The 9611-nt window shown below is 38.1% G+C and overlaps 1 long non-coding RNA gene across 1 annotated transcript; it reads right to left on the bottom strand.

The window, feature by feature from the left end:
- Positions 1–6729: 6729 nt before the first annotated feature.
- LOC146666600 (uncharacterized) lies at positions 6730–8773 on the bottom strand. Its single transcript, XR_014912446.1, has 3 exons — positions 8656–8773; positions 7729–7777; positions 6730–7109 (listed from the first exon to the last, which is right to left on the bottom strand). It is a non-coding gene; the product is annotated as an uncharacterized LOC146666600 (long non-coding RNA).
- Positions 8774–9611: the final 838 nt, after the last annotated feature.

Raw genomic sequence — 9611 nt, 5'->3', positions numbered from 1 at the left:
GAATTCTTTAGCTCACGTATGGGGCAGTCTTTCACACACAAACCCTGCACACTCACGGTGCTCACAATCTCAAAATCAACACAAACACAGCCTGTAGGAAGCTGGGACTACACACTATTTATATATACACATGAAGCAGTTTCCAACAGAGCCCCATAAGGTTATTTAGCTTTACAAATACCGGGAGAATTTCCCATCATGCATTGCTGTATCTGCGCAACAAGAGCTAGCTGAAAGATAACTTTTTTTCATCCATTTAACCTCCTTAAATCCACCAACAAACCACCAGAAGTTCAGCTAACTCAAAGGTAAAGCACGCTGCTAAACGAGTTTGTCTGATACTCGGGAAAAAGAGGATAAACGCAAAAGTTTTCTAGTTGAAGCACAGTCACTTCCGGTCTTTTCGTTAACTGCTGCTAGGCAACCAACAGTTTCCCGCTACGGTCTCGGAGTATGAACAGTGTTGCTCACGAAAACACGTCTGTGAACATGTCCGTGTGCAACAAACAACCAGAAAACAATCCAAATAAAAACACTAAAAATTTACTCATTAACAACGACTGAATTCACTCAGAGCAACTTTTTGCTTTGGCGGGAGTTTATTACCTGCTAAAGATGGCAGGAAGTCTCAAATCACGCGGGTCCGGCGCACATACACGTCTGGATGGTACAGCATAACCAGGTTAAGACATCTCTAAAAAAAAATATTTTTGAGTGTTTTTCAGTGTTTTTAATTATTTGTTTTAATTTTGTTTATTTTCCATTGTTCACTGTGGCCTGATAAACATTTTATCAAAATATATTTCATAAGGCCATCGCTAAATATTTACAAGAAATCAGGCATTATACAGTGTGTAAACTTCAGTGTGATTTGGATGCTCAGCAGAAAATGTAGCCAGATATCAGCTGGGTTTAGATACATTTCAGATAAGAAAACCTTTGTTAGTCCCAGAGTTGGGAAATTCAAATTGTTACTGCAGCAGAGTACACAAGGCAGGAACAAATGAACACACACAGCATACCTAACAGCAATAATGCTATGCAAAAATAGAAGAAATATAGACTAAGAAATAGATAAGTACTTATATATGTAAGTCTATTTATCTATATCCATAGCCATCTATCTATATATATCTACATACATACATATACTTATATATGATGTAATAATACAGATTACTATTAGAAGAAGAATGAAACACAAGAAAACCCCAGGAAGGAGATCCTGTTTATTTTAATACCTGCAGTTGCCATCCCATTGGTTATCGCTTGCCTCTTCTTTCTGGTTTGCTTGTGTCGCAATAAACATAAGGCTTCAAATGACACACCACCTCGTTCCCAGCTCAGCAGCTCACCCTCCCAGGACACGGAGCTGTCGCCCCCGAATCATCAAAAACAACAGGTAGCAATAATAATAACAAGGTAACATTAAATATGGTCACAGTAAATGTGATTTACATACATTTGTTTAAGTATTGTTGAATTCTGGTGGCCAGAGTCTTTGGTGACATGTATTTATTGTTTCATGGCTGCAGGCGAAGCTGCGTGAGATTAACATGTCAGCAGTGCGATTTATGGAGGGGCTCGGTGAGGACCGGTTTGGCACGGTGTACAAGGGCCACCTATATGGCACAGTACCTGGTGAGCAGACCCAAGTGGTGGCCATAAAAACTTTAAAGGACAAGGTAGATTCTGCTCTTTGTGAGGAATTTCACCATGAAGCTATGGTCCGTTTCCATCTGCAGCACCCAAACATTGTTTGTTTGCTTGGCGTGGTCATTTCATAGTGCAGTGGTTGGGTGTTAATAGGTATTAACAGGTATTGCACACTGATATGCAAAGACCCCAGTGTGTGAATATGTGGTGTACATTCATTGCTGTTGTGCAGTGTACAGTCTGACAGCAGCTGGAGGGAAAGGCCTCCAAAATGTCCACTTGGAACACGGCCTGTCACTGAAGGGTGACCTGTATGGGGTGGGAGCTGTTATCTGACAGGGATAACTACCTCCACTGGGTCAAGAGGACATCCCAGAACAGAGCTAGTTTTCTTGATGAACCTGTTCAGTTTCTTCCTATCCCCAGCAGACCACACCATAAAACATGGACAATACCACCACAGCGTCTGAGGTCTTCAGGAGCTCTCCCTGCTCCCTTCCAAAAGACTTCTCTGTTGCAAATACAACCGTCTTTATCCTTTTGTGTAGATGGACACTCTGTTGTTACTCCAGATCCGTTTATTAATCAGATCACTTATATGAGTCAGCTATCTTAATGCCCATTCTCTGGATGTTCACTGGTGTAGGTGGAGTCCACTACCTGCTCCTTGGTTTTCGGAGTGTTGATCTGGAAGTGGTTCTGCTGGCACCAGTTGACAAAGTCCTCAGTCAGTTCTCTGTATTCCCTGTTGTCCTGTTGTACACATCGAGGAGATGCTCTCATTGCCCACCCATTATTTTAAAATAGAGATAGCCTACATAGTTCATACATATGAGAGACCATTATGAGCCAATTAGGAGAAAGCATTAAATGAGCTGTGGGCCACTGCTGGCACTGTCATCACATTGGAGGGTCACTTTAGTGTTCAAGTAGTATAAAAACGTTTGTCTTTAAACAAGAAAAAACTCACTAATATTTCAGAAAATGTAGTGTTTTGTTTTAATTTTCAAATATTGTATAACAAGGCAAAACTGCAAATGTGAATGCAAATTCTTTTTCCTCAATCTTAATTAACTAAAACCTTTCATTGAATAAAAAAAGAATTGGCACTCAGACATGTGGCAGCACTTTGCTATAATTTTTGTTTTATTTAACAAATTAAAAATGCAGACATAAGTGTACATTTATGTCTACTAGTGAAAATTGTTTTCTTTACAAATAACTCTCACTGAACTAACACAGCCAATCCCTCAACATGGTTTTACTCTCTGCTCATATTGCCTTCATATTAAATCATTTTTTGCTTTTTATAGAAGTTATTTTCACATTGCACTCAACAACAAAATCCCCCGTAACAAAAACTAACTTCAAGGACCAAAATGCACAATATTTCCTCACGTCAACAGTACGGGTGGCAAGTAGGGGTGATGTGGGCCTCACGCAAGTCGGCCCCGGGCCGTGTGTTTCAGACCGCTGATTCACCTACTGTCACTATAGTGAAATTACTGTTTTTGTTTTGAAAGGTTACTAGTGGATGCTGGCAACCATCTTGGAAGAGAACAATACAATCTGTTGTAAGGCCTTCACTGGAAAATTGTGTATTTAGAATATAATACCAACATGTCATTTGAAGATAACATAGTATTTCAGTGACCAAATAGTATTTGGGTAAAAGTCACTGAATAGTGTTGGAATAAAGTGTGAAATTTGTGAAGAATTAAAATATCCAGGAGCTCAAATTGGATATTTTGTTTCAATCATATTTTATCAACACAAATTGCACAGGTTTATTGAATATGAATAACTTCACCTCAGTTGTTTAAGCTCCTGCCAAAGCAAAACATCTGTGTGCAACCAGTGTCCACTATTGAATTAAGTAAACCCAACATGTTCTTTTTTAGTGCATAATCACATTTAGTGAAATAAACTATTAAACCAGAATTACATATTAGGATTTAGCCAAGTGTTAGGATGTAATGCAGAGAAGTATTTCTAGTAGGCTTTTTTTGATATGCCTGTTTTCATTTTATTTTCTAAATTTTAAAGAAGGCTTTAGAAAGGTCAAAATAAATCTTCTGTAAGGGAGTATCAGCTATTCTAGTAGAATTTATTTTACCAATGCAAGGGTGCATTAGTACCTTGTAATACAACATATCTATTTCATAAAGGGCGAACACAAATTTCCAAAGAGACTTCCTGGCAGCTGCCATTTTAAGTATAACCTCTGGTACGGGCACGTTCAGTTTGCAGCAGCTATACAACAGTGGCCTCTAGAGGTGTTTACACACTATGACCAAATCAGACAATGCAGCACAACACGCAGGTTGCCCCAATGAATTGATTAGGCTGGTAGCAGTGACTTGTTAACTTATCATTTGTCAAGCATATCTCCCATGAATGATATGAAATAATTTAGAGACATAACATTGACATCACAAAGTAGAAGCTGCAATCAGTTTTTAGGAAAGTGAGTTTAATAAGAGTAAAATAATGCAGTAATTTTTTTAGATTTTATAATCCCTTTATAAATCATGTTGGCTACTGCCTATTTAGACAAACAAACAAATAAATAAACAGTCAGCAAAAACAAAAAAGTTAGTACCCAGGGATAAAAATGTTGAGTATGAAAGGGAAACCTAATGGACAGATGTGATGCCTGAACAGTGGTGGCTTTAAGTGATGTATCAACTTAAACATGCATCCACAGTCTATGTTACATAAGTACGATGATCGGTGGTGACGGCTGGCGCCACTTTGGAAGCAGAGACTGTTGGTTTGAAAGCCTTTAGTGTCTCCTTGTGGCAGGACTCTTATACTGTACTGTGAGATGTCGAGCAGTGACCCCCCCCCCGTCACTCTGGCTCCTACCTCAAAGCACACTGTGCGCTGTCGATCTTACGTGCTGCACAATAATATTCAATATTTAGTATTTACTGTTATATTCACATAGATCATCGCGATGATGTTATTTATTATATTGCTCTCTTTTTTTTTTTGCTCGTTTTCTCTTTTTTCTTTCCTGACAGGTGATCCAGGTGATTGATATATGTATTTTTTTGTCTGTTTGTTTTTCTTTTTTTGTCCTTTATCACGTTCCTCTTCCCCGCTGTTTTTCCTTTCCTCTTTCTTTCTCCATTTTCTTTCCCGCAGTCAAATCTGTCCCATGTTTAGCAAGTGAAAATAAAACAAAATAAACAATAAAAGCAAAGGTGAATCAAATAGATCATTAAGGCAAGGCTGGGATGGTCCATTTGGTAAAGTAAATCTGTTGGGCATCTTTCTTTGTCTTTCCACAATAATTCTGATGGCAAAAGAACCAAACGGGACACGCAAAAAAAAAAAAAGAAAAAGATGTCGAGCAGTGTCAGTAGTATGCTAGAAAGTGATACATTAAAATTTCTGGGGTCACCATGAAGAGCTCACTTCCTTTCTTGCTCAGTGTGTAAAATGTGGTACTTAATGGATTGAAAAGAAAAATGATGGCACCCTTGTAGTTCACACAGGTGGTGATGATTCAGGGTTTTAATTTGTAAGGTTTGAATTTTGAGCCATCATAAATTTTAAACCAGGAAAGTATAATATTTAACATATGATAAGTCAAAGCTAATATAGCTGCTCATATATAGCTACTTATAATTTGAAGAGCTACCTACACCAATGAGTAGACTTCCCAGAATGGAAACAGCACTCTGTGTGGTTGGAGAAAACAGTCAAGTTGTTAAGAACTCTGACTGAGAAGAATCCGCCTGTGTACAGCAGCAGGCTGCCTTCCTAGAATTTGGATATCCCCCGTGCGCTCGTCTCTGCATTATGTGCATTACCTCTCTTGGAAAATTAAAACCACAGCAGCTTTTTATAGTTTTCTTCATTCACTATCAGCTTACACCAAAAGTCTACTCTGAAGAAGATTATTCAAAACATGCAACACAGTCACCAATCCCAGCAAATCCACCCCTAAGTCAGACTGTACAATACAGAAAATAAAAGAGCTACAGCTCAGACTCTACAGGCTTCAGTTAGCATGTTAAATGTGAAAGTTCAGTTAGAAAAAGACTGAACAAAAACGGCCTGAGTTTAGCAATTAACCAAAGTGACAAACATTGCTCTAAATAATACTCCCCTAATCCAAGTAGTCACCCAAACCTGGACGTGGATTTAGAGGCCCGAGGGCCATCTCACACATTTATTCAGAATAAAACAAGTTTCAATTAAAAAAATCAAAATCTTGTGGACGTATGCCTTTTACATGTTGGTAAAATGTTTAGGATGAGATGGAGATGTAACACTCATGCACCCTGAAAATTATGAAGGTCTAAATATGTATCAAAGGGACTCACTGAACATCAGTGGATTTCTATGGGGCAAACGTACTTAAACTAGCCACTGTGACCATTGAGGCAGAGCAGAATGAATGATACTGATGGGAACTATGAGAGTTTGTAGTTAAATTCCTGCTCTTACACACTGTAAAATCTAATTAGTTAGAACTCAAAATAATTGAGGAAACTCGTTGCCTCAAAAAAATTGAGTAAAGCTTAGCTAAAAATGACTAAATTAGGACAACTTATTTATTTTGAGTACTCTGTACAAGCTCATTTGTTCCCAGAACTCAAGAAAATTGGATCAAGTTTACGTAAGTTGACCAAGTTAGGGCAACTTACTCATTTTGAGTACACTGTACAGCCTTGTTAGTTCCCAGAACTCAAAAAAATTAAGGAAACTCATTGCCTCAAAAAAACTAAGTAAAGCTTACTTAAGATGCCTGTTAGGACAACTTATACAGTGCAAGTCTGCAGTATTAAGAATAACTTGATATTTCTGACTGTACAGTGCTAATTGTTTACTTACTGACAAACATTTCAAGTTCAACTAAATGAAAAAACAATTTGTGGTAACCTGAATATGATTAAAAATAATTAACAACACTTTTTGTAAGGATGTTAAAATCAGACCAACTTTTATTTTCAAACACAACAAAGTATAACAGCCAACATACTGGACACTGTTCTGCTGAACAACAAACAATTATATTGCCATCACTGTTATAATCTTACAATGAAACAAGGTCGCAGATGTAATTATTCTGAAAATAAGTTTAGGCCTACCACAAGTTTGTTTTGTACTTACATTACTTATATAATCAAAATAAAAATATGTGTTGTTCTGTCACAAGTGCAGTCTCTAATTTAAACAACACATTTGTTTTGCATTCCAACACATGAGCTGGAATGTTGTAATATTTTAAGGATGGCTTGTTTCCAGTCCAGGCATTACTGCCTGAATGACTATCATGGATCGAGGTGATCCAAATGTAGGTGCAGAAGAAAGTCTTTAACTTCCCTTAAGTACAGTGGCAGTGGATGTGGGTTGGAGATGCAGTGAGCTTGAACCTGCAGGCGACCATCTTCACTGACCACACCATCTGTGACGGAGGACTCATCTCTCCTGGTGTCCTGCAAGCAAACAATCATATTTTTTGGAACATGAACTTAATTGCTTTCTTAAAACATTTTTTTCTGCATTTGGTATAAAACAGACTCCAATTTGGACAATCTCAGGCTCCTTCCCCACTGGAGAGGTGACATTCAATGTCCCAATTGTCAGTCTGGATAGCCCTGACCCCCACCCGACACACAATAATGTCATGAAAGCATCATTTTAAAAAGGGCTATGCAAACATGGCCAATAACTTTCATTCTAATGATGTGCAAAATGATTTGGGCACAAAACAAATTTTGCTGTTAGAAAATTTGCAGACTTCACTATATTCAGTGTAGACCCTCTAAACTAAGTTTGGGGGATGTGATCTTTCAAGAAATGCAGACCAAACTGTTGTTGTTTGTTTACTTACACAGCATGTCTTGTAGAATTAACTGGAGTCACCAGCAACAGCCTAGTGCAGTCATATCTCAAGTCTAATAACAGAAGACAGGAAAAGATCAGTAAAGAAACAACTTCCCCAAACCAAAAAACAAATAAAACAATAAGTAAAACAGGCTGATCTAAAGTTCAGCCTGATTAATATAAATGTCACTGACAGTTGCTAATATATTGGAAAACCAAAATACTTACCACTGAGTTGATGTCTTTCTGTCCAACAGCAGGAGTGCTGGTCCCGAGCCTCAAAGACAGTAAGAAGCAAGCAGAGGGAGAAAAAACAGAACATTTTTCAGAAACCGATTTGATCCTTAATGGCTGTGCAATCATTGTAACATAGAGTTTGCTTATGTTGTTAAATAAAGGCTAGATTTGACATTAATAGATGCCACAGATGTTCAAGGTGCCACAAAGCATGAAAAAAATGGACATCTCAGAAAACGTCGGGGCATTTTTGCAAATATGTGATGTCTTGATAAATCGAGCAGATATTTGAACTTTCGACAGCTACATTCTCGCCTGAAAATATCTTAAAAGTTGATTTTGTGACCCAGAAAAAGCAATAAGCCGCGCTCCTCCGCCATTGGCGCGCTTACAAGTACGCACAGGCTCCGACAACCATGGCCGACATATGCGATCCTCCTTTCCCCTAGATTACCCTTTCTGGGTCACAAAATAACCTTTTAAGATATTTTCAGTGGAGAATGTAGCTGTGTAATGCTCAAATATCTACTTAATTTATCAAAATATCACATATTTGCAAAAGTGCTTCCACGTTTTCGGAGAGCTCTGTTACCCAGCTGACCGGGAGGTCAAGGCTTGATAAGAGTCCGCAAGCACAGCTAACTCTTGGCTTATTGTTTTCACCCCCCCCCCCCCCCCCCCCGAAGAATTTTGTCTGGGCTCTTATCTCACTTTTTTATTTCAAACAATCAACAGAAAATTTCACAGACATATTTTTATGTAAGGTTTTTAAGGCTGTGGTGTTAATTTTTAAGTAACATGAGCCCAGCCGCAGCAGCAACGCTAGGCTAACACTAACTAGCTAGCACGATTATAAACCTGGTGCTAAACTAAGAGAAGCCACAAAATCAGTTTGAATAAGAGTAAACATTTACTCACCAAGTCAGTGTATCAGGTAAAGATCCACAGCAATGACAACAATAATCCCTTGAGCTGACGCTTTTCTAGGTTTGCTCAACATATTCCATAAAAAATGCTGGCACCATGAACATGCGGACTGATCCGTGCTAGGGAGGAGGACGGTAGTGACGTGGCATTTTCAAAACACATCTTTCATCCTTCCACACTGAGAAGAAAAACTTCCATCTTACTTAGTTTTTCTAAGTTAAGACAACTCAAATAAATTGAGTTTATCAGCATTTCTGTAGCGGACAGAACCACCTGCTTTAATCTACCATGATGCTCTGTGTTATGTTGTCATGGCAATATGAAGTCAAATAAATACAAATTCATAAAATGCACATTTGAAGGAGGACAAGAAGACAGGCAACTGGAAGAGCTTTTGAAGCAGGAAAACTTTTCTGGATTACTCTTAATTTAACTGGAAATTTTGCGAATACAAGTCAAGGAGGAAACAAGGAGGCAGGTTGGATTATATTTGAGGACAGGACGCATGAAGGAGAAGCATGAGGAGAGAGGAAACAGCAGAGCGATGGTGCAGAGCTAATCGTGGGTCAAGTCGAAGAAGCAAGCATCAAAACTGTGAGTAAACATAACACATAAAGACTTAAAAATTACTGTGCTGATTAAGGAAACATTAAATTTGGTTAGTTTGGGGTCTGCAGCTTCAGGTTTGTGGGTTCAGTTGGTCTCAAAATTGAGGAAAGACAAAAAAATTTATTTTGAAAGGTTGCTGGAGGATTTTTACTGTAAGAAATATCTGGGTGTGCAACTGCTTTTATTTAAAAAATTTTTTAATTTTATTTAGTCACATTGGAAAGGGAAAATTGGAGGATCGGGACAATAATGTGGCCAGATTTACTGTTTCCTTAATCAGAACAATAATTTTGATCTGAACTAGAAATTTTGAAATGGGTTATTTTCTTTCTTCTCTA

This window comes from Rhamphochromis longiceps, linkage group LG7, assembly GCF_057381845.1.
Source record: "Rhamphochromis longiceps isolate RC_006_pf linkage group LG7, R_longiceps_female_GT1.1, whole genome shotgun sequence".
Taxonomy (NCBI): domain Eukaryota; kingdom Metazoa; phylum Chordata; class Actinopteri; order Cichliformes; family Cichlidae; genus Rhamphochromis; species Rhamphochromis longiceps.
This window is presented reverse-complemented; position numbering and strand designations above follow the sequence as displayed.